Source organism: Vulpes vulpes, chromosome 1 (assembly GCF_048418805.1).
Source record: "Vulpes vulpes isolate BD-2025 chromosome 1, VulVul3, whole genome shotgun sequence".
Taxonomy (NCBI): Eukaryota; Metazoa; Chordata; class Mammalia; order Carnivora; family Canidae; genus Vulpes; species Vulpes vulpes.
In genome coordinates, this window is record NC_132780.1 from 168,821,284 (window position 1) to 168,847,586 (window position 26,303).

A 26,303-nucleotide genomic window follows, 5' to 3' on the forward strand; every position below is an offset into this window, starting at 1 on the left:
TTGCTTTTGAATTAATTTATTGCTATCAGTCCACTATAAGAAAATATAGGCTACTGGCTAAAAATTAAAACTTCTCTTCAACCAGGTAAACTATTTTGTTTTTAACAGTAGACGTGTTAAATGTCTCTAAGTCCTTCAAATGTCACAAATACTCCCTTACAATGTTTTAATTCCTTTAAACATGAAACACATTTCTGGATTCTGGCATCATCAATTAACTATAAGGTTTATATTCAGTCATTTTGCATATGTATGCAGAAAATCTGTACATACTGAATTGAAAGAAAATCTTACCTTGAAACCTATATTTTAGTTCCCAAGGCCATGGTACTTGCAGTTCTTTTTCTCAGCATTAACTCTTTTGCATATAAGGATAGCTCGGATTCCATCTATACCCCTTTTTGTTTGATTATTTTAGCTTTTTCATGGACTTCAAAATTAAAATGTCAATTTAAAGAGATTTCCATGCCTTTTATATAAGAAAGCTAACAAAAAAAGTAAAGGTTTGAAAAGCTAACAACATTTTCATTTAATACAGTCTTTTTAGGGAAATTACAAACTTTTCCTGAAATGTAAAAGTTTCTGTAAAATTCACTTCTTTTCACTTGGCATCACATACAACAACATTAACACTTTACAAAAAGTTTCTCTTTATCATGATAAGCTATTATTCTAATGAAATAATGAAATGCTGCCATTTAAGTTCTTCCTGGAATAAAATGGGATAATATTTATAAATGAAAAGGTCTGACTACATTTATGAAATTTGATTTCTCTCCGCTAGGATGATGAAGTAATACATAACTCCAAAAAAACTCTGCAAATACAATTTTAAAAAACTATATATATTGTCTTGTTTTTATTTTGATGTTCTGGTTTTTTTTTTTTTTTTTATGGCAAAAACTTTATCCTGTAAAGGGTAGATATGGAAAAGTAGAAAGCATTCTTCTTCAAAAAAATACCTTTTTAAAAAAATACTCCTCTGCTCTAATGACAAAATACAACTATCAAAAGAGTTGTTTAACACACCCCCACTCCTCCTTCTGGTTTGCTCCCCAATGTTGTATGTTCCTGTCCATGTCTATTTGACTTTCTCTCCACACAGACATTGTTCTTCCTTCACAGAGCCTGAATGTATGTCAAATTTGAAACATACGAGCAGATATACTGTTTGGCTGCTACAGAAAGAATAAAGATAACCAGCTTTAGTAAGCCATCCCATTATTTAACATTCTGTGTTGTCTCCCTTATATCTCACTGAAAAACTTATGTTTGAGTACAATTCCTTTTTAATCTGTAACAAAGATTAGCTGGTTACCAACAATCATATAATTCCTAACTTATTTGAATGTTATTAGTAATTCACCACTCAACTTTTTCCCTCCAAATTAAATAATCCTAGTAGCTTAGATTTTTTATACGTAAGTCTTAGTTTGCACAAAAATTACATAGCCTCATGGACTTATTTATATTTTTTACATCAATTCATGAGTTAACAGTACAATTACAAAGATTAAAGAAGAAAAGCAATTTTAGAACATATTCCCACAAGATTTGGAGCAGCACAGTGGATGAAGTAGAAAAAGCTGTTCCAGATGGGAGGAAACTTAAAGGAGAAGTCTGTAGGCATGTTCTATCATATGCAGATGTCTGATGGATCAAGAGTGGGCTGGACTGAGCACAGAACAGCAGAAAAGAGAAGGTAGACTCTGGGGAAGAGATGCAGTGGCTTTGCAAGTTGCTAGTGGTTGTGTCTCCAGTGAAGCATATTGTTATCAATGTGACTTAAAGATGGAATTTGACGACAAGAGTTAAGTAGACACTTGCTTTTACATCTTCCTAAATTCATAAACTTTGAAAACCTCAAGGAAGAAAATTTATTTTATTCATGGAAAGAAAAGGGGGAGATTTATATGACAAATTAGAGAGGAATCTCTACCAAATAAAAATACTCAGAACCAAGAACACAAAGGAGACACTGTTGGTTAAGAAGGAAAATGGTTGTTTAAAGAGTGAGATCTAAAAAAATAATAATAATATAAATAAATAAATAAATAAATAAATAAATAAATAAATAAACAGTGAGATCTGACTGATAAAATGCCCACAAGTCTGACAGGAGACTCAACTATGAAAGTAAGATGTATATCATAGTAAGATCCAACTCAAAATTGAGAATGAAGCCAATTTAGATTTAAACTGACTTTGTAATTTAAAAAAAAAAAGTGTTTCCATTTTCTGAATTTCTACAGAAAGGCCTAAGTATACCACCTTACTTGTAAGTTGCTTTTATTTTTCTTCTTGTGTCTATATACTTGGCAAAGATCTCCTTAACTTATGCTTCCGTTACTTTATTCTCTTTGATGGATATACTTATATTTGTTGAAATAGTGATTAGCTAACTAGCCCAAACAAAGAATGCATTCCATTATACAGTTATAAGATTTAAAATAATATTGATAACAAGTAGATTTTACAAGTGAGATGTGTGCGTTCAAAATTTTAAGAAAAGCTTGTTATTTGATTTTGAGGTTACACCTACAAATCCTATTGCATTCATAGTTTTCATGCTTACATTTGAGCACATAAAAATATAGGTGTTGATGAAATGGTTACAGCAGATTTTTTTAATGCTTATCACAACTTACCAAATGACAATGATTTATAGAAAAACAGTGGCCTTTAAATGGAATCTCCTCATAAGCACATATATGTTATTTTCTCTCAGCAGTTACCAGAAGTGATTTCACTAAACATCATTAGGGAACGTATTTTCTTAAGAATATTGAGTAAGTCATATCATATGAGAAAGAAGAAATATATTGCCTTTTTAAATGTCTTGCCATCCTTATTTCGTGTGCATATGTTATACTTCATGCTTATTTTTGTCATTCAGTGTTTTGGGTTTTTTGGTAAGTTTATGTATAAGATTTCCCTCTTGCCCGATATCCCCACATTTTCAGTTTTTTCAGTGTCTTTAAACTTTTCTTTCTCTTCCGTCACTGAAACTTTAGTTTCCAATGATAAACCAAACAGGAGAATTAAGACATGTAATTAATGTGCATATATCCTAAAAGCTCTAAGAATCTAAAGAGGATCTATTCTTTGCTTCTTAAAGTAGAGACTGTCACACATTAAAATCTTCAAGATCTCTTACTTTCAGCTCTCCTGGTTATTTACACAAAAGACTAGAGAAATAATTTACACAACTGGTGTGAAAAAGAAGGAAAAAAAGCCTTCCTCTGCTTTTCCATAAGAAAAGAAATGAGGTGCTAAGCAGCATGCATTTTCTGTTTGTGAAGTACACTTGTATTTTTGTGTTACTAAACTTTTATTTCAACATTTTTGCCAAAGTCAAGATAAATGCCACCTTTTAAGGTATTAGAGTTTGCTGAGTAAGAAGAATTACTGAATTTTTAGAAATTATTCTTTGGGTAATTAATACATCTTTCAGACTCTTGTTTGTAAAGTTTCCTATCTAAGAGTAGTTGAAGAGACCTTAGATTCTCAAACCACTCTGTGATCACTATTGCTTAACTTAACCTCTTTGGGATGTTTAGTATGGGAAACTTACTTCATTTGCAGTGCCAGATCACATCATGCCTAAAAAAAAAATTGTTTTTAAAAGAATCCTTGATGAACTCACAATGGCAAATTTCCACGGCACAATAGTAAGATCTTTTTCCCTAATGCCTATTAACCTAGCATTCTTCTATTAGGATAATTTTTCCTTTCAATCAGCCAGTTTCTCATGTGGCTTCTTTTTTTTTTTTTCCTTTTCATTATTAAGAGAATATTTTGATAGAAACATATTTTGTAAGTGTTAAAAAGAAAAATAAGAAATCCTATCACAAGTTGTGGTGACCTGTACCACTTCTGTGAAGGTGTGTTTCTTTTTCTTGAGCAAAACTCTGTGAGTTGATCCAACAACCAAAAGTCAACCTTTAATTTCTGTCCCTTGTCTCCAAACGCCATTCCTACTTCTATGGTATTTTCTTTGTAGCTTGCTTACTTTCTCTCAGCATCAGCTGAAGAACCATCATTTAAATACTGGCTTGCAGCTTGACCCTCATTATTGTGTACTTTAATAGAGCACATGTAGATGACCACCTCACCAGAGGCTGATTGTAGGTAAGACAGCTAATGTCGAGTAGCTGAGACACAACCCGCCCCCCACAATGGCTGCATCTGGAAGGAAAAGGTTTCCATGATAGTCTAGCCAGTCTCCAGAAATTGTTAATTATTAAAATCTGACTTCATTCAACAGCAATACCTCAATTTATTGAATGGACTGCAAGAGATAGGAATCAATGGCTATACATACTGTTCAAATTATAATGAATTCACATTCCTAAAATAGAACCGATGATACACTGATATGTGTAGATTATGTTTTTATGTGTCTTAACCTGATTGTTTCTAGTACTAAGTATATATATTTTACAAATACTAGCAGGAATAAATTCCATCAAGTTATTTTTAGTAATTGCAAAATTAACAACATAAAATTTTGTGAAATCAATTGAGTGTAATATGGGTTAATGTGAAAACACTTCTTTCACAACAGGTTTTGGAATAAGAATATGATTTCCATATTTAAAAAAATTATGAATTTCAACAGATTAGTTTCAGTTCTATAGCAAACTATAAAGAAGTTTGAGTTAAGAAGTTCTCTATCCATAATTAGTTTGAAAACATGCAAACCTAGGGTCAAAAATTGCATTAAAACTCCAAATCTTTTTATACTATTCAAGCTTTTTCTTTTAGTTTTTTTTAAGTTACAAATATATATTATGATTCTTTAAAAGTTTAGTTCTTTCTAACTGTGAAATATTTATGCTTCAACACATTAACATTTAGAGTCTAAAAGTCAAGTTGCCTTAACTCGGGAGCAATTTTTAAAAATTTCTTTATCATATTAAAATATCAAACATTCAAAAAGTGAAAAAAATAGAAATATCCCCTGGGCACTAGACTCCCAGCATTCAAGATTATTTACATTTGAACAATCTTATTCTTATTTATTTCATTTCTTTTTTATTTTTAAAAGGATTGTTTATTTGAGAGAGAGAGAGAGAGTGCATGTGTACATGAGCAAGAGAGGGAGAGTGAGAGTGAGAGGGAGATAATCCTCAAGCTGACTCCCCAGTGAGTGTCTGATGTGGAGCCTGATGTGGAGCTTGATCCCAGGACCCTGAGATCATCACCTGAGCTGAAGAGTCTGACACTTAATGGACTGAGCCACCCAGGCACCCCTAATTTTTATTTTCATTTTTTATTTTCATTTTTTAGGAGGGACAGAGGGAAAGGGAGAAGGGATGATCTTAAGCAGGGTCCATACCAAACACTGAGCCAGGCTCGAGGTTTGATCTCATGACCCTGAGATTATGACCTGAACCAAAATCAAGAGTCAGACACTTAACTGACTAAGCCACCCGGGCACTCCTGGACAATCCTGTTTTATCTGTTTTCCCAACCACTCCCTTTCTTGCTTTAAAGTTTTATGTTTTAAAGTAAATCTCCTCATTGCCCCCATAAATAATTTGATACATAGCCCAGAAGCAAGTTCTAACTAGCTTAGTTCTTTCATTGGTTGATTCATTTATTTAGTACCCCATAGACATTTATAGAGAATCTACCATAGTTTAAACACTGGATTAAGCCCTGGAAATTGATTAGCTGACAATGTCATTGGGACCCTTTCTAAGATGTTCTCTTATGATGGGAAGTACACACTGTTAACAAATCAGGTCATATCATTCAACTTCTCAAAACCCTTCAATGATACTTTATTAACTACTAGACAATCCTCAATATGGCGTGTGGAATCTCTCGTAATCTGCCTCCCTCAACCTCTCCACACTCAACTTTACCCACTGGACCACAAGCACTCTAAATTCCTCCTATATGGAATTAGTTTTCCAAATATGCCTTTCATTATTTGCACATGCTGGTCCATCTTTCTAGAACCTTCATCTCAAAACCAGACCAATTCTCATGAAGTTTTTAAGACATCACCCAGTTATCTATTGCTTCTTTAAGAAACTCTGTATGCCTTTCCTCCTAACAAATAGCCAGATGTTTATCCTCTGTGCTTCCAGAACATGTTCTGTATATCTCTTATAGCACAACTTTCAGGCATATTATAGTTTTATATTATTTTTGACTTACTAAGATGTTTTGGAAAGTCTCTGAACTTTGGATTTCTATATCCCCAATATATGCAACAATTCAGAATATACAACAGATGTTTAATAAATTCAGTGGTTTTTTTTTTCTTGAAATGTATTTTTTCGATAAACTATGGTCATTTCTGGAGGTGGTTCCTAATAATGACCCCAGTTTGCCTAATTTTACGACTAACACAGGCACATAGAACCATGGACAGTCTTCCCATTGAAGGGAAGGAAACAAAATATGTGTTGTATTTAGAAGAAACACCAGAATGTCCTGCAAATCTTGAGATCAGCTCTACCCTTTTGGAACTTTTGTTACAGAATTATTGAAATATTAAATCAAAGAATGATATGATCAATAAAGGAAGGGCACAAAATACAAAAATAATGACCAAAAAAAAGGAAGCCTAACTTAAAGTGAATGATATCAAATCCCTCTTTTCCCCTCTGAAATTCCCTTTGCTACTTAACATGTCTTTTTTAGTACATTTTCCCTAGTTGTCTTTTGTCTCCATCTTCCATCTTGTGCCCTGAAGAATTAGTAGAAAAACAAACATACATGTAAAAAGAATATCAAATCAATGGAATGGTGCCTCAGTGGGGCCCCAATAGCAAGTGGAAAAGAGGATCTCAGAAATTACATCCATAATCATGATGATTCCACACGTAGGGTCATAGAATTTTAGAGCTAGAAAGAACCCTACAGCTTACTGAGTCCAAATTTCATTACAAGGAGGTGAAATGATTTGTCTAAATTTACTCCCTCCTTTTAAAATTTCAGTCAGCCTTGCAGTTTTTCCAAGGTATTGGTGAAAGGGTAGGATAGCTAAATAGCCAAAAGAGAATAATTTAGCATGGATGAGTCAACATGACTTCTGCATAAGAGATGATGTTTATTGGTTTCACCAGAGTTGTTTGAGGGGAGAAATAAGCATAACTAAGGAGATTTAAAGAAAAAAACTATATTTAAACTTCCAAAAGGATTTTTGACAAGTTTCCATATCAGACTACTTAAACAATCTCTATAAGAGATTAGCTTGGAGAGAATTAAGGAGAAATCTGAGTAGTTAATAACCGACAAGAATCAATTCCTAATTCTGTTTTTTACTGAGTATCCTAGGTCAAATTATTTCACCTTACTTACGATCAGTTTCCCACAAATAATAGGAATAGTAATTTTATCTAACTCGCCAGGCTACTAAGAGGATTGAATAAGATAATAACACTTTATAATAAGAGCTAACATATGTTAAGTACTTATTATGTGTCAGACACCGGTCTAAGAGTTTAACAAATATTATCTCACTTAATCCTCACAAGGCCCCAGTGAGGAAAAATACTGTTATTTTCTCCCCTCTTTAAAGATGAGAGAACTGAGCCATAGAGTGGTGAAGCAACTCATCCTGAATCATGAAACTAGTTATTGTAGAGTCAGGAATTGAACCAAGGAAGGCTAGTTCTAGAGCCCCTACTCTTGGCCAGTCAATCTCCTGACTCTTTTGCTATTAATATGCTCAAACCCCTTTCCATGCATGCCCTAAGTACATTATAATAAGTTATTACTACTTTTATACTTTTTCCAGGAGAAGAAAACAGGAAGACCTACTATTGACTCATTTTAAACATAAGGCATTCTCTTTAAAACCAACCTGGAAAGGGATGCCTGGGTGGCTCAGCAGTTGAGCGCCTGCCTTTGGCCCAGGGCATGATCCTGGAGTCCCAGAATCGAGTCCCACATTGGGCTCCTTGCATGGAGCCTGCTTCTCCCTCTGCCTATGTCTCTGCTTCTCTCTCTCTGTGTCTCTCATGAATAAGTAAATAAAATCTTAAAAAAAAGAAAACCAACCTGGAAGGTCATAGACACCCAGACAGTTCCCATGTTCCAACTGTGGCCAGAAGCCAAGGTCAGAACTGAGATTCCAAGGAAAATAGTCTTGTTCTCAAGCACCTGTTCTTTTTACAACATCTTAGCCCATACTGTTACTTGAATTCACACTCTTCTTTGTTATTCCTATTCTATCCAAACCACATTTAGATATATGAGTAGTATATACAGAACACATAAAGTATATATATATTTTTTATTTGACCTATAAGTAAGCAATATTTAATAAAAAGGATTTGAACAGTAGCAAGGGCAAAATTTAGTAAGTTTCTAAAGAACAGAAACTGATGGCTTATGTCCCCAGAGTCAACGCTGGAGCCAGGCAAGTTTCATGATTTACAACACAATGGGGCACACAAATACACATTAAATTTTACTAATTTTCAGCTGTCAGTAAGCTTTTCTGGGGGAAAAAAGGACCAAGCCAATGATTTCAAATGGCAGGATCCCAAGATGAACTGCTAGACAAAGAATCTATAGTCATTTTACATTATTTCCTGTTAAACATTGTCTGAAAAAGCTTTTGTACCAAAAATGAATGCAAAGTACCATGAGGATGAGTGCTGGAAATATAAAGCATTATCCCATAGTACTGTCCATCAGCATCAGAAATATTTTTTAATTCTAGTCACCATACCTCAAGGAAAACATAAGGCCATAAGGCAAGAAACCACCTAGGAAAAGGTAATTAAAATTACATAAAGATATGGAAAGTTGTCTGCCAGAAAATGGACAAAAAATATTAATACTTTGAAAACTAATAAAGTCAAGATGAAAATGGATAGGATAAACACAAACTTATTCATCAAAATCTACAATTTCAGAGACCAGCAAGTTGTCCTTGTTCTTGTTATTATGAATGCTTCATAATGTATTTTCCGAGAGAGACGTGATCTCCCCACAGCATCACCATATATTATTACAGTTAGGAAATTTAACAATAATTTTATTATCTAATATAAATAATAATAATAATAGAGAAATAATAATTTCTCAAATATTCCAAAAAGTCCTTTATAGCTTGTTATTCTTTCTTTCCTTCCTTGCTTGTTGCTTCTTGCTTTTTCCCTTCCTTTCTTTCTTCCTTCCCTGTATTCTTGTTCTAATCCAAGTCCAACCAGATAGCTCACATTGCATTTACTTGGCATAACTCCCTAGTCTCCCTTAATATGATCAGCCAGCCTTTTTCATCTTTCTCATCATTGGTCGTTTTTTTAAGAGTCCAGTCAAATTATTTTGCAGAATGTTTCTCAATTTGAATTTCCTTGTTCCCTCATGATTAGATTAAAGCTTTTTGCAACAATACTACCTAAGTAATGTATCCTGTGAGCACTACTTAAAGCTTGAAAGAGAAGAGATTTAGGACCCATGAAATCTTACTGTACCCCCAATTTGTATTTGCTACTCCCAAATGAAGACAGAGGAAGTAACATTATTGGTCCAAAATACTTAAAATAGAAGTTCTTAATACATGGCCTTATGTTTTCCTTGAAGCATGGTTACTACCTCAAATCCATTAAGAGGTTAAGGGATGTTTCAAAAGACCTCTTTAACTTTTTGCAGGTAACATTACAGGGCCTAATATGCCTATGTCTCTTGACATTACTTCCAAGAGCTGAATGCTGACTATGCTATGCTAGCTTGATCAAAGATGGCATTTTCTAATATCTCCCTCTTTTCACAAAACCAAATCCCAGTCTGTTAGGACTGTTTGCAAAGTTTATTCTAAATGCTCCTTTCAGAATGTATTTCTTTAAGAGATCTTAAAATCTTTGTGAGAAGAGGATTTATATATCAAGACTGGCTAACTCCAAGTTGCCTATATCCATGGTGTCCGCAAGTGTATATTTCTTTTTTTTAAGTTTGTTTGATTTTAAGTAATCTCTATCCCCAACGTGAGGCTTGAACTCATGATCCCAAGATCAAGAGTTGCATGCTCTCCTGACTAAGCCAGCCAAGAACCTCAAGTGTATATTTCACTAATTTATCTATCCCAAGTCCCTCAAACTTGAGCAAGGTATAAGATCCACATAACTGATAACAGATACAGAGAATCACTAGTTTTTTTTAGAATTTCCAAACTGAAATTTACTTACCTTATTGTTTTGTGACAATATGGAATAAAATTAACATTGATTTTGGATGCAGAAAGAATTTAAACCTTAACACTGTTACTTATTCTCCAGCTTCTTACTCACATATAAATCATTTAACTTTTTAAAGTTGTATCCTCCACATTTGTAACATGGAAGTCATGGCACCTACCTTTCAGTGCTGTTGTAAGAATTAAATGTGAAAAAACAAAGAATGTGATAATGTGATAAATGTGATAATCGCAAATTCCGCTTGTTCATTGGTGGTATATAGGAAATAATATTTGATTGAAGATTGTGTCTATGTTTATGAGGGATATTGGCCTATAGTTTTATTTTTTTAATATCTTTGTCTAGTTTTGATAGGTGGGCTCATAAAAGGAGTTAAGAGGTATTCTTTCTGCTTTATTCTTTGAAAGAGATTTTAAAGAATTATTATAAATTCTTCCTTAAATATTTGGTAGAGTTCACCAGTGAACCCAGCTGGGCCTGGTGTTTTCTGTTTTGGAAAGTTATTAGTTATGGATTCAATTTCTTTACCAGATAGATACAGACCTATTCAGATTTTGTATTTCTTCTGATGTAAGTTTAGGAAAATTGTGTCTTTGGAAGAATTGGTCCATTTCACCTAATTTGTCAAATTTGTGGGCATAGAGTTGTTCATAGTATTCCTCTATTATACTTTTTTAATTATCCTTTTAAAAAAAGATTTATTTTACAGAGAGAGAGAGAGAGTGTGTGTGTGTGTTTAGGGGGAGGCGCAGAGAGAGAGGGAGAGAGAATCTCGAGAGACTGTCCGCTGGGTGTAGAGTCCAACACAGGACTTGATCTCACTATCCTGAGATCATGACTGAAGCTGATATCAAGAGTTGGACACTTAACCAAATGAGCCACCCAGATGCCCCCTCTATTATCCTTTTAATGTCCATAGGATCTGGTAGTGATGTCCCCTCTTTCATTTCTTATATTAATAATTTGTGTCCCATTTCTATTTATCTTTGTTAGTCTGGCTAGAAGTTGATCAATTTCATCGATCTTTTCAAAGATCTAGCTTTTGGTTTTGTTGCTTTTTCTCCATTGATCTCCTGCTTTGATTTCTGCTCTTCTTTTTCTTTTTTTTGGTAATTTATGACAATTTTAATTATGTTTTTTATTTTAATTCCAGTATAGTTAACATACAGTGTTATATTAGTTTCAAGTATACAATATAGTGAAAAAATATGGAACACTTCATTAATTTGTGTGTCATCCTTGCACAAGGACCATGCTAATCTTCTTTGTGTCATTCCCATTTTTTTAAGTATACAGGCTGCTGAAGTGAGCACTTTGCTCTAATTCTTATTACTTCTTTTCTTCTGATTACTTTAGATTTAATTTCTTATCATTTTCTAGTTTTCTCAGTGTAAATTTAGATTATTGATTTTAGCTCTTTTATCTTTTTAAAAATATATGCATTCAATGCTATAAACTTCCCCCAAGCACCGCTTTCACTGCATCTCAAAGTTTCGATAAATTGTGCTTTTATTTTCATTTAGTTAAAAATATTTAAATATTTCTCTTGATATTTCTTGTTTTATCTCTCTGCTGTTTAGAAATGTGTTGTTTAATCTTCACATATTTTGAAACTTTCCAATTACCTTTCTATTTTTGATTTCTATTTTAATTCCATTGTGATCTGAATGTAGGCATTGTTTGGTTTCTGTTATTTTAAATTAAGGTGTGTTTTATGGCCCAGAATGTGGTCTTTCTTGGTGAATGTTCCATGCAATCTTGAGAAGAATTTATATTCTGTTGTTGGATGAAATAGTCTACAGCTGTCAGTTATATCCAGTTGATGGTGTTCACCTGTGTCTTTCTGATTTTCTGCTTGCTGTATATGTTCATTTTTGATAGGGGTATTGAAGTCTCCAACAATGATAGTGGATTCATCTATTTCTCTTCTCACTTCCACCGATTTTGCCTCATGCAATTTGACACTCTCTTGTTAGGTGAATACAAATTAAAGATTATTATACCTTCCTGGAATTAACCCTTTTGTCATTACATAATGACCAATCTTTATCTCTGATAACTTTCTTTGCTTTGATGTCTGCTCTGTTTGAAACTGATATAGCTATTCCTGTTCTCTTTTAATTACTGTTCACACTGTATATATTTCTCTATCCATTAACTTTTAATTTATACGTGTCTTTATATTTACAGTGTGTTTAGCAGACTGCTTATAGTTCTCTCCTGCTTCTTGATTCACTCTGACAATCTCTATCTTTTAATTGGTGCATTTAGACCATTGACATTTGAAATGATTATTGATACAGTTGGATTAATATCTACCATATTTGTTACTGTCTTCTATTTGTTGTCCTTGACCTTTGTTCCTATTTTTCTCTTCCACTTTTTCTGCCTTCTATGGTTTTAATTGAATATTTTATATGGCACCACTTTCTCTCCTTTCTTAGCATATCAATTATATATATATTTTTTATTTTTTCTCAGTGGTTGCCCTAGAGTTTGCAATATACATTCACAACTAATCCAAGTCCATTTTCAAAACACTGTGCCACTTCATGGGTATTGTGAGTACCTTATAATAATTAAATAATCTTAATTCCTCCCTCTTGTCCCTTGTATCATTGCTGTCATACATTTTACTTGTATATAAGCATACATAAGCGTATATATGCATAACATATATACATAAGTATGCATAATCAAATATCTTATTGCTATTATTATTTTTGATCATTATCTATTAGATCATTAGGAATAAGAAAAACAAAAGTTTTAATTTTATTTTCACTTATTTCCTCTTTAGTGCTCTTCTTTTCTTTATGTAGATTTTAATTTCTAACCTATATTATTTTCTTTCTCTCGAAAGAACTACTTTTTAAACATTTATTGCAACTCTAGTTTACTGACAATAAATTACCTCAGTATCAATTTGTCTGAGGAAGTCTTTATTTCACCTTCACTTTTGAAGGATAATTTCACAGGATACAGAATTGCAAAAATTGATTTGTTTTCTGTTAGCACTTTTAAGTATTTCACTCTACTCTCTTATTGCATTGTTTCTGAGAAGTTGGATACAATTATTATCTTTTTCCCCTTATACATAATGTGTTTTATATCTCTGGCTTCTTGCAGGATTTTTTTCTTTATCTTTGATTTCCTATAGTTTGACAATGATATGTTAGGTGTAAGGTTCTGAGGGTTTATCCTTCTTGGTGTTCTCTGAGATTCCTGGATTTGTGGATTGGTGTCTGACAATAATTTGGGAAAAATTCTCAACCATTATTGTTTCAAATATCTCTTCTGTTCCATTCTCTCTTTCTTCTCCTTCTGGTATTCCCTTATACATTGTCATATTTTTTGTAGTTGTCTTATATTCTTTGGATATTCTATTATGTTTTTCTCAATCTTTATTCTCTTTGTTTTTCTTTTTGTTTTATTTATTTCAGAGAGAGAGAGCACAAGCATGACCAAGGGAGGGTCAGAGGGAGAAACACACTCTGCAGTGAGCAGGGAGCCCCATATGTGGCTCAATTTCAGGACTCTGGGATCATGACCTGAGCAGAAGGCAGATGCTTAACCAACTGAGTCACCCACGCACTCCATGCTTTTCAGTTTTTGAGATTTCTATGAATGTATCATCAAACTCAGAGATTCTCTTCTCAACTACATCCAATGTACAGGAAAGTCAATCAAAAATATTGTTTGTTACATATTTTTTAAAATTTTTACTTATTTGAGAGAGAGAGGGAGTGGAGTGATAGTGATAGGGGCAGAGGGAGAGGGAGAGAGATTTAAGCAGTCTCCTGCTAGGTGTGGAACTCTATGTGGGGCTTGATCTTAGGACCCTGAGATCATGACTTTAGCTGAAATCGAGTCAGCTGCTTAACCAACTGCATTGCCCAGGTATTCGTACATTTATTTTAAATCTGTAGCTTTCGTTTTGGTTCTTAGATCCAAATTTCTCTCTCTCTGTTCACATTATCTACCTGTTCTTGCATTCTGTCTATTTTATTTATTGGAGCCCTTAGCATATTAATCATCATTGTTTAAAATTCCTGGTCTGATAATTCCAACACACCTGTTATGTCTGATTCTGATGCTTGCTGTTTCTTCAAGTTGTGGGGCTTTATGGTTTTGTTTTTGTTGCTGTTGTTGTGTTTGTTTGTTTTGCCTCTTAGTATGCTTTGTAATTTTTTTATTGATAGCCAGATGATGTCTGTCTGTAGGCAAAAAGCTGGAACAGTCTGGGTGCTCATCTCATTTGTTTTGTATCATAAAATCATTGCCACTCATTCCCTGATATCCACTTCCTTGAAAACCAATGACTCATATATTTTATTCAGTTTTTTATTTGTTTTAGGCAGGAGGGTAAATCCAGCCCATGCAATTCCATTTTGGCTGAAAGCAGAAGTATATCCTTCCACTTATAAAATATTTATCTCACCAAATTTGACTAACTTATCTCTACATTATGCTTATTTTTTAGTAATATTTTAAAACTTTGACACTCTAAAAAAATGTGACTTTTCCCCAAGGGGAAAAAAGCTTTTCATTGTTGTATTCATCTTGGTGCTTGAGTCATATAATTTTTACCCATCAGCTTCATAAAAGGTCTTCAGTGTAAGCTATTGGGATCAATTTGACAGTAAGACTTTGTATGATGAATGCATTCCCTAATTGTGAAAAAAAAAAAAAAAGAAAGAAAGAAATGAAAGAAAAAAACCTAAGCAAAAGATTAAACTGCTGTGCCTAATTCTTTGCCACAGCACTATTCTTTGCAAAAAAAGGTTGGAAACTGGCCATGTTTTCTTTTGTGTCCATTTTGTTTTTTCCACCATGTTTAGTTGGGAAGTCATAAAGATATATTTTTTAACCTTTTAAAAGAGGAAAAATAGAATTTTTTCTACAATTATTTATGTAAAGCATACATCTGTCTGCCAAATCTACCATTAAATCAAGAGCTAAAATTTTAACATTAGACAAATTTAGGTTTGACTTCTTTGGGGCTGTCAGTGATGACAGAATGTCTGATACTTAGGGCTTATTCATTCCTTTTGTGTGCTTGTGTGTACCCTTCTGGGGTTTACTACTGTCAGAAAAGCTCCTGTCCTTTGCTATTCTGTCTTCCAACAAACATTATACATACTGGCAGGTGAGAATATCACATTATGAAAGTTATATAGACTTCAATGGCAGGGAAAAGGCTGTGTTTATGGCAAGTTCATGGCATATGCCATTGTGAAATAGTTTCTTAACCTGAGACCTGATAAATAGCAGCTTTGAAATCTATGAGCATTTTAAAATTGTATGCAGATATTTGTGTATGTGTTTATATTTTCTGTACATAGAATCCATAATTTTATTTATACTCAGAGTTTTTATTTTATTTTTTTTAGATTCTATTTATTTATTCATGAGAGACACAGAGAGAGAATGAGGCACAGACACAGGCAGAGGGATAAGCAGGCTCCATGCAGGGAGCTTGACGTGGGACTTGATCCGGGGTCTCCAGGACCACACCCTGGGCTGAAGGAGGCACTAAACCGCTGAGACACCCATGCTGCCCCAAAAAGAGTTTTTAAATGATGAGTGCTTCATGTAGTTCTGTTGCAAAGTAGAGCAAGAGAACAATCAGACCTACTGTCAAAGTACTATAGAATGACCCATAAAATTATTCTCTGAGAATAAATCTATCTCTATCTAGATCACTCAGGCCTCCAAGTGGACTTCTTTGGCCTAATGATCTTCTGCTACAACTGAAATTACAGCTGGTAGTTTAACACCAAGATAATCAGCTCATCTGGTGTCTTAGAAATGTAACAGGTTTGTATTTGATTTTTATTTTTTCTGTCATGTTAAAATCATATAAATAAATACACATTCAGATGAAACTTTTGTTTAAGTCTGTAAAATATCTCTAGGAAGCAGACATTAAAAGAAAAAGAAAGAAAAAGTTGCTTATACACATGGTTAACTTTTTAAGTGAAAGCAATGAGGTATTAGTTTACTTCTGTATATGCTAAATCATAAAGCAAGTTTGATAAAATTAATTGCATTATATATCAAGAATTGAATGATTTTTAAAAATCACATTATTCTTTCTCACAGCAAACCATGTCTTTGCTACTTTTCTCTGTCCAGTTAAGCAACACTAGATTTCAGAATGTAGGCTAGTCATTTTAATCATTCTATAATAAATCAATCTATCATGTTTTCTATAAGGCAAGTGTTATTATTTCTATGTAGAAATATGCAACTCTAACACACCAGAACCCCTAAAACAACTTATGCTAATAAGAGAAATCCACCTCCTTATTTTTTAATGTGTTTATTAAGCACCTTCTTTTGATCTAAAGCTCCTTTAGCTCATTTTTGATGCATAGGGATATTTCTTTGGTAAAAAGAATGATAACAAGGAAGTCATCCTTCAAAAAATATATTTCCATCCATTCATATTCCTTTCTTTTTATGCCACATCTTAGACTCAACTTCTACTCATTTCTCCCTTTGGCAGTTTCCTTTTTTATTTCAACTCCAGAGTTAAGCAATATGTATTAAAAAAATAACAGTTCATTCATAATAACAGAGTCAATAATATACCAAAATAAAGTATATTTCAAGCAGAAAGTGCTTTTCTTAATCTCTGAAGCATTTTACTGCATTTTAAATATTTGAAGATATATCTTATTTGCTAATTATCCAATATAATAAAAAGAGCTAGAGATCCCAATTTTTTCTACCAAGTCTCTTCTCTCTCCTTTTTTGTTTTGGTAAGAAGTATGTATTTTATAATTTTATAAATTTTATAAATGTTAATAATTTTATAAATGAATAATGATTTTTTAGTGTCAAATCTTTTTTAAAAACGAAAGTTCATCCTTTATATATGTTATGTCTGAAGTTAATACTTTATTTTTATTTTTTTAAAATATTTTATTTACTTATTCATGAGAGACACACAGAGAGAGAGGGGCAGAGACACAGGCAGAGGGAGAAGCAGGCTCCATGCAGGCACCCCAATGCGGGACTCAATCCTGGGACTCAAGGATCACGCCCTGGACTGAAGACAGGCACTAAACCACTGAACTACCCAGGGATCTCTTGAAGTTAATACTTTAAATTATTATTTAAGTTTTTCATTGTATTGATTGTGTTGAGTGAAGTATTTTTTTTCTCCCTAAAAGGAAATTATCATTTGTCTATGCAATATTGATATAAAATGTCAGGGTTTCTTTTTTATAAAGCTAATTTAATACCAGCAATTGTAATCTCAAAAGTAGTATATGATGGTAGGAAATGCTTTAATGTGTTTTCTGAATTTATGGATCATAATAACGATAAAGATGATAAAGTCTGGTTGTGCTTGCATGTGTCTTTCCTTGAACATGGTGGGCAGTTGGTGGCACAGGTGGCAAAAGTGACAAGTTGCAATATCTTAGCATGATATGGGGACTATTTTAAGATCTATCCCTTTGGAAAGTTAGGCAGATCAAAGGAACTGAATCTGATCTGTTAGTGTCAAGCTACAGTACTCCATACTGCTTTTTACCTAAAGTCTTGGTAAACAAAGGTACTCAATTACTTTAAAAAAATTAAACATTTTTCCACAGTGAAATTTTGATTTACAGAAGGTCATACTGACTTTATCATGACACAATTATTTGTAAAACAACAATATGAAAGATCTAAGAAAGCTATGTATTCTTGATATAGAACACAAATTCTAGTAAGACTATGGAATTCAGTGAAAGGAGAGATTGTAAAATAAAATGTCCCAATACTGTTACAACTCTGAGCTCTAGATCACCTAAATATTGCTAGTTGGGCTAATTGATACTGGAAGAAAAACAAGGGTATAAAAGGACCAGTAATGGCCAGCTATGTTTACTGTTTGCCTTACTAATGATCCTGTCATCTCAATATCACTAGCTTCAAAGCATACAATTTTCAATTTTTTTCAAAGGGAGGATATTCAAATATTTTAAAGTTGGAGATTTCTTCTTGTTTCTTTTATTTATTTTATTGTTTAAAGATTTATTTATTTATTTATTCATGAGAGACACAGAGAGATTGGTAGAGACACAGGCAGAGGGAGAAGCAGGCTCCATGCAGGGAGCCTGATGTGGGATTCAATCCCAGGACTCCAGGATCACTCCCTGGGCCAAAGGCAGGCACTAAACTGCTGGGCCACCCAGGCGTCCCTTTTTTCTTGTTTCAATCCAAATTAATCTCTAATCTCTATTACAGTTTTTTTTTTTTCTTTAAAGTAATCTCTATGCCCAACATGGGGTTTGAATGCACAACCCTGAGGTTGAGTCACATGTTCTTTTAACTGAGCCAACCAGGCAACCCTCTAAAAGGGAGTAGTGGAACTCATTTAATGATCACCAATTGTTTTCAGTAGACTTCCTGGTGGAAACCTCTTATAAAAACTTTTATAACTTTTTCTAAAAAAGATCATTTTAAAATATGGTAGCAGAAACTTGTGGAACCATCAGTCTACAATGTGTATTAACTAATCATTTCCTGGAAGTTTTAGAGGAAAAAGAGGATAAAATTATTTGTTAAGCAATTCAGTTGGACCTGGCTATATTTAATTCAACCACATTTTTTTTTTAGAACCATGTATTTAAAAAACAGATACTCAAGTCACAACTAGCAATCTGTTAGAAGCACAGAAAAAAATACATGAATCCCTCAATTATAAGTTGCCAGCAATTTTGAGACACCTCATCCATTTTACAGTAGCTTTCAAGGGGGAAAAAACTATATTGAATGAAGATAATTTTTTAAGTTGCCAATATCTTTTATCCATATAATTAGATTTTTTTTCTTTCAGTAGCAAATCAGCATTTGGGAGTGAATTTTCTGCATGTCTGACATCTAAGAAGTCTGCATTATGGTGGGTATTTTCAATTATGGATAATAATAACCCACTGCATTTCATAGTACCTGCTCAAACCTTGACCTCTTTAACATCTTAAGGCTTGATAGGATTTCTAGGCACATTGAGGAATATCAAAGTTTTTTCCTGCACTTTCTGTTTGGATAAAATCATAGGTTTTTGTGGGTTTTTTGTTTTTTTGTTTTTTTGTTTTAATTAAAAATTACTTTTCCTAAGCCAGCTGGGAGCTTTTGACAGATAGATATTCAATGCTTTAGTTAAAGGCTTTCACTTCACATAAACAAGATCCCCATGTAACTTAAAATTCAACGGCAAATAAAAAAATCCAACAGCAAATAACAAAATTGAACAGATTCCTTCTAAACACAGATTTGCACATGCACAGACAATGACAATATACTGTTGCTTCCTTCCCCCCTCCCCCCCCATGGCTGGAAGGGTTCTAAGAAATATCACTGTAAAATATAATCCAACTCTAGGTGCATTAAGTGTGAAGAGAGAAAACTAGAATTGAGAAAACATGGTATGTTTCAACTTCTTTCTTTGCTATTTTGTGTATCAGTCTGAGTTCTCAGATCTTCTATGTTCATTTGGCAGCTACGGAAGGACATTAAAAGGATTAAAGACTTGAAGCAAAACTAAAGTTAGCAATAATTGCAACATAATCAATGGCAATTGTATGATAACTCTCACAGTATCTGTAAAAGCAGACATAGTTATCAGACCATTCACTTGTTTGTTCTTTCAATACTATGTTACTGACATCTTACTATGGATTCTCTAATACTAGGAAAAGTTCTTGCATGCTTCCCATGATTTTTTTCTTTGTTGCTAGCTTAATGTCACTTTCAGGAATTCCCTTACCCACTTGACCTACTCAGCTCAGCATCCCATCTGACAGACACCATCTTAATCATGTAAACCACAAGCATAGCAGATAATGATTGGATGGTGAAAGAGACACCAATTTTACCGTGTTAAGGCAAAAGAAGAATTAAATTGGTTTATGTAATCTAAGGAAGTACTGAACAACCAAATAATAAGCCAAGAATCACCAAGTCTAAGGGAACTCTGGAAACATGGGCAGAGGCACTGGACCAGTTTAATTAGGTGAATGAAAAGGGGGGATTTTCTAGAACAGGACTATTAATTGGACACTTGCAGATGTCTCATACAAAGCAAAAAATAAAGTTTATACATTGTGTATAATTTTTTTTTAAAAGATTTTATTTATTCATGAGAGACACACAGAGAGAGAGAGAGAGAGAGGCAGAGACACAGGCAGAGGGAGAAGCAGGCTCCATGCAGGGAGCCTGACGTGGGACTTGATCCCAGACTCCAGGATCACACCCTGGGCCGAAGGCAGGCACTAAACTGCTGAGCCACCCAGGGATCCCCATTGTTTATAATTTGTGAAGGCTTTGTGACATTTTGGATGGGAAAATTTAGTGTGCAAGTATTATAATTAGGTTCAATAAAATAAAGTGTTGCAATAGTGAATGACAGATTCTGAAATTTTGCTCACCAATACTAACTTTTAAAATATTAAAAAGTCTTTAGGCTTCCAAAAGGTAGATTAGTATTAAAATATATCTTCCTCAATTCCTGTAACCACTTGCTTCATCAGCTTCTTCATGAGCCACAAATGCATGGGAGCACAAACATCTAGTGCTTTTTATTTTTCTTGTGCATAGTATATTAATATTTTGAGACTGATTTATAGTCTAAGGAAGGACGAAAGTGTCAGAGCAAATGTGTTTCCTAATTTCCTAAGTAAATATCTTAGAAACCAGAGAAACAAGGGAATGTTGCTCCTGGTGGAAGAGGAAGAAAACTAAACAACTAATAACAACAAAAAAAAACATATTGTCAAGAAGAATAAACTGTTGATGTGGGAGCAGAGAAACAAAGGAAAATTATTTTGGAATAACTTTTTAAAGTCAGATATGTTTAAATCCTCAGAACAAAGAAAACATGAAAAGCAAAGTTTATAGAGCTCATTACACCTTAACCATAATATTCATATCAACCGTATTATTATCCCTGTTTGGTCACATGGCTGCCAGTGGCAGAGCTAGAGTATGAATCCAAGTCCTCTGGCAACAAATCAATGTACCTTCTCTTACTCTATACTGTCTCCCACTCAAGCTCTTTACATGTTTGAAAGCAAGCATGCTTTTTACATACTGAGAATCAGAAGTCCCACTCCCAGCACCTATTAGCTCAGTTACCTCCACTAAGTTACTTTAACCTCTTTGCATTTTACATGACTCATTTATGTAATGAGGATGATGAAGCTCCTTTCAGTCATTATTGAGTCGTTGGAAGATCAAGTAAGACTGTGCTTTTAACAATAACATTTATACACGTAAGAGATTGTTATAATTGAAATGCACAAAGAAAGTGGTTGATGAGATTTCCCAGCCACTAGTTATTATCTTTAAAGACTCATGGTAGCAATAGTTGGAAATAATTTCTCTCTCAATTAGGCACCTATTGGGCCATTGTGGAGTTAGTATTGTATCCAGTTTATGTCTCCTCACTTTGAGGATGCTGTGAAGTGGGGAAGTTCAGAGTAGTTTAATAATATGATTAAAGTGGTGAATAAATAAGACCCATGAGAACAGGTAGAAGGAGTTGGAATTAATTAGTCTGGAGACAATAACTGCCTCCTAATACATGAGGCATTATCATAAGAAAAATGTGGACTGACTTTTATCCATCTTCTCTACTAAATGGCTTGAAAGTGTGAAAATACAGTACAGACATAGGAAAGAATTTACTGATAGGGTGGTTTGTTAAATATTAAAACAGGCTATAAAAAGAAGATGTGGAATCTCCTTTGTTGGTGATTTTTCCAAAGAAAAATAGACAGAAATCAATTTGGTATGGTCAGGGAACAGATATATTTGCAATCAGGGAACCAGAAAAACTAAACTATTAAGATCTTCTCTCAGCTCTCAAAAATTCTGCAGTTCTCTAATTCCCTTGAATAATCCTAACATAGGTAGATAGCAAATTTTTCTAATTATCCTTGTCCAAATATGCCGAGTACACAAATCTGTTACTATCCTAATATATATAGTTTGTTTGTTTTAGAGGAGGATGCAATAGATGCAGAGGTTGAGTTAATCTAACTCTGGTTCATGGCACGGTATCATCATTAATCTAGGCAAGGCAAAAAAAATCCATTTTAAATGGATTTCTACCCATTCCTTACTCCCATTCTCCCTTCCCCAACAAGTAACTGCTCTAATATGCATAATGTATATTCTTAAGTTTTAATGTATCTTTGGAAATAACTGTGGTTTTGTGTGTGTATATTTTAAAATTTATGCAAATAGATCTCATTCATTGTCTTCATTTTCATCAAGCATTATGCTTTTATGAGCAATGTTGTTTTTAACTGCTGTGTCATATTCAGTACCATGCATCTATAGCCTTCTCCTTGCTCTAGTGGTGGTCTATGAGGTTGTTTCCAATTCTGTGCTTCCATGGTGTTGTGGAAAACATATTCTCTTACATGATTCTTACTGTAAGGCTTCTCTCTCTGTTTTCCTTTAGAAGTATGATTGGATAATCAAACACAATTGGTATGCATGCAGTTACTTTGTCAGATTGGTTTCAAAAGTGGTAGTGACCAAGTATGAAGGAGTTATTGTTTCCTTAGCAACACCCAGCATTCTAGAACTGGGCTAAATGTTTACCTATCTGATGAGCATAATATAGTGCCTCATTGTTGATTTTCTTCTCTACTTACTGAAATAATATACTTGTTATTTATTCACATATTTCTCTATCTTTCTGGGATTCTTCAGTCTGGTTGCTTCTAGGAGTTCTCTCCTAGAGAGTAGCATAACTATTAATCCTTTATCTATTATTTATATCTATTCCATTCATCTATTTGTCTATTACAACTGACATTTGGTGTGAAATTGCAGAGTAATTCAAGGATAGTTGACATTTTTATACTGTTAAGTTTCTCTCTCTCTCTCTCTCTCTCTCTCTATATATATATATATATATATATGGGCTAGATATCCATTTACTCAGATCTTCTTTAATGTCATTTAGTTGAATTTTAGATTTTTCTCCCTAAAGAAGTAGCACATTAATGATATCTCATCTAAAATGAAATTATCCCTCTACAAGTTTGGCATTATTAACTAATTTAATGTATATGCTCCATATCAGCCCTGTTTATGCCCTTTATGTCTGTACTGCTTATAAACTCCTTAAGACAAGGTCTGTTTCACTTCATCTGTGTATGAAGGTAAATGTCTCCACAGCTCTATTTAAATATAGATACTGATATGTACTTTTGATTAAATGATTTATTTTCCCTTATAAAATGCCTCAAACAAAATGATAAATCCTTACTATTTATTATCTTTAGAATAAAGAGCTGTTGAATGAATAATAATAGACTGAAGTACTAGAGTAATCCAGTCCCTCAGTTATGTTACAAAATTTTTACTGACTTCCTACATGTGGCAGGCTATCATATATTTTAGGGTAATCTGTGGATCCCTATGATCCTGTGATCCTTTCAGGAGATCTATAAGATAGGAATTATATTCATAACAATTTTAAGATGTTATTTGATTTTTCAATTCTGTTGACATTTGCACTGATGGTACAAAAGCAATTCTAGAGAGTGAAACTTTGGTGTGTTAGCATGAATCCAGACAATGGCACCAATGTGTACCAACAGTCATTGTGTTCTTCACTGACATGCATTAATAATGAAACAATAAAAAACAAAACTACCAGTTTTATTTATTAAAAATTTCCTTGCTGAGGCAATAAAATTATTAATTTTATTAAATCTAACCCTTGGATATGACTTTTTAGTATTTTGTGTTAAAATGGAAAGTATGCATACTGAAGTAGCATGGTCATTTTGAAGAAAAGCACTTTTACCAAAAAAAAATTGAATCTATGGGCAACCTGGGTGGCTCAGCGGTTTAGTGCCGCCTTCAGCCCAGTGATCCTGGAGACTCGGGATCGAGTTCCACATCAGGCTCCCTACATGGAACCTGCTTCTCCCTCTGCCTGTGTCTCTGCCTCACTCTCTCTGTGTGAATAAATAAATTAAATCTTAAAAAAAAACTGAATCTATTTTTTCATGGAATATCATTATCCATTGAAAGAACAACTAGCTGACAAACTGATTATCAGATATGGATACTGGCAAATATTTTCACAAAAATGAAAAAAGTGAGTATTTCATTTCACAGGATGATAGTTGAGGTTGATAAAAAAACGAAAGCTTCCACATGAAAATGAGAATTTTGGAGAATTTTTATTTGCCACCAAAAGCTTGATGGCTTCCCATTACTTAAAGACTTTTCTGATGAGATCAGAACAAATGTGTTTATTTTGATATTATATGATAAAATGAGTCAACATTTGAGACTGCATAAATGATCAAATGACCAATGCATAAAGTAACAAAGCCATGCATAGGCAATCCATTCAAATTTTAAAATAGACTGATTGATTTTAATGCACATTGAAAAAGTTAATTGATATAGTTTCAGATTCAATGTTGCAATCGGCTTTAAGGAACTACCACTTGTTGAGTTTTAGTTTAGTATCAAAGAAAATATGCACAAATGTCTGAAAAGCCTATAAAATATTCTTCTCTTTCCAACTACATGGCAGTATGAGGAAAGATTTTAATCAACACAACATATCACAACAGATGGAATGCTGGAACAGATATGAGAATCCAGAAGTTTTTTTATTAGGCCAGACATTAAAGATATTTGCAAAAATAAAGAATAATACCATTGACACACTTTCATCTCCCTGTACCCCTCCACCACACCTGGCTGGCAAAATCCCAAACCTGATCAAATCTAAATCTCCATTAACTCTTCATAAGCATCTGAGCAATGAAACATGGATAGAGAAGAATCACATGCTCAAGCTAACTGATCTCTCTTCATGACCTTAAAATTTAAGTGGGCCTTTGCTCTACCATGCAATCCTACTCTAATTTCCTGGCTAATGCACCTAGCTAACTCTCCTAGATAAATATTGTACATATTCTTTTCTCTCTCTTGGTCTCTATTACCTCTCTCTTCTTCATTTTCTCAGCTGATAATGACCTTACTTTTTAGTTTAATAAAAGTTGAACTTCCGCACTCTGGTCACATCTGCCAATCCACTGCACACTGAGCTTTCTGCCATATTTCTCATTGGAATGGATGAACTGTTTGGTCTCCTACCTATGATCACCATCTCCAGCTAAACTCTGTATCCTGTCTTTCTTGCCTAATTGTGAACATTGCTCCAACAGATAATTCCTGTCTTTCCGGAGTCCTCAGTCAGCATCTAAATAAGCTTTCACTCTCTCTATTCCTCTAAAATGACCTTGTCAGTCATCAGTAACCTTCACATTGTTAATGTAATGACGTTTTTCAGACTTTATCTTTACTTACTTTCTCAGCCATGTTTAAGAGAGTGAGCCACTCCCTTCTCTTCAAGATACTTCTTCTGTTTCTCCTCTCTTTGTTCTCCTTTTTCTCTGGTCGCTCTTTCCTCAGGCTCCTCAGCAGATTCTTTCTCATCTTCTCTATCAGTAAATGTTGGAATATCCCAGATTTCACTCATTGGAACTCTTCTATCTATACTCACTCCCTTGTTGGTCTAATCAAGTTCCATGGTTTTAAATACTATTTGTACACTAATAAGCCCCAATTAGTATCTTCCACCTGACTGCTCTCTGAAACCCCAGACTCATATATCCAGCAATCACTTGACATCACCATTTAGTTGTTTGACAGTTATCTCAAATTTAACATGTCTAACTGAGCTCCTGTCTCCCTGCATCCCTCCCATATCTGCTCCACCTACACCCATCATCATTTCAATAACATCATGAATTTATTTGTTTTAGTCAAAAATCTTGGAATACGCTGACACTTCTATTTTGCAATCCATCAGTAAAATTCTTCTGGTTCTGATTTCAAATCATATCCAGAATCCTACCACTTCTTGTCACCTCTATTGCCACAAGTCTAGCTCAGGTTATCATCATCTCTTTTTTTTTAATATTTTATTTATTTATTCATGGGAGACACACACAGAGAGGCAGAGACACAGGCAGAGGGAGAAGCAGGCTCCATGCAGGGAGCCTGATGTAGGACTCGATCCTGGGTCTCCAGGATCATGCCCTGGGCAGAAGGCAGTGCTAACGCTGAGCCACCCATGCTGCCCTTATTATC

At 33.9% G+C, this 26,303-nt stretch overlaps 1 long non-coding RNA gene and 1 other non-coding gene across 2 annotated transcripts in view; one reads left to right on the plus strand and one right to left on the minus strand.

The window, feature by feature from the left end:
• The window catches only part of LOC140595351 (uncharacterized), a 77,217-nt gene that overhangs the window by 2,587 nt on the left and 48,327 nt on the right, over positions 1-26,303 (plus strand). Inside the window, exons 2-3 of the long non-coding RNA XR_011996901.1 lie at positions 15,868-15,986; positions 19,003-19,065. This is a non-coding gene — a long non-coding RNA (uncharacterized lncRNA). The remainder of the gene's footprint in view (positions 1-15,867; positions 15,987-19,002; positions 19,066-26,303) is intronic.
• Positions 11,369-11,479, minus strand: LOC112926439 (U6 spliceosomal RNA). Its single transcript, XR_003236333.1, has one exon. It is a non-coding gene; the product is annotated as a U6 spliceosomal RNA (small nuclear RNA).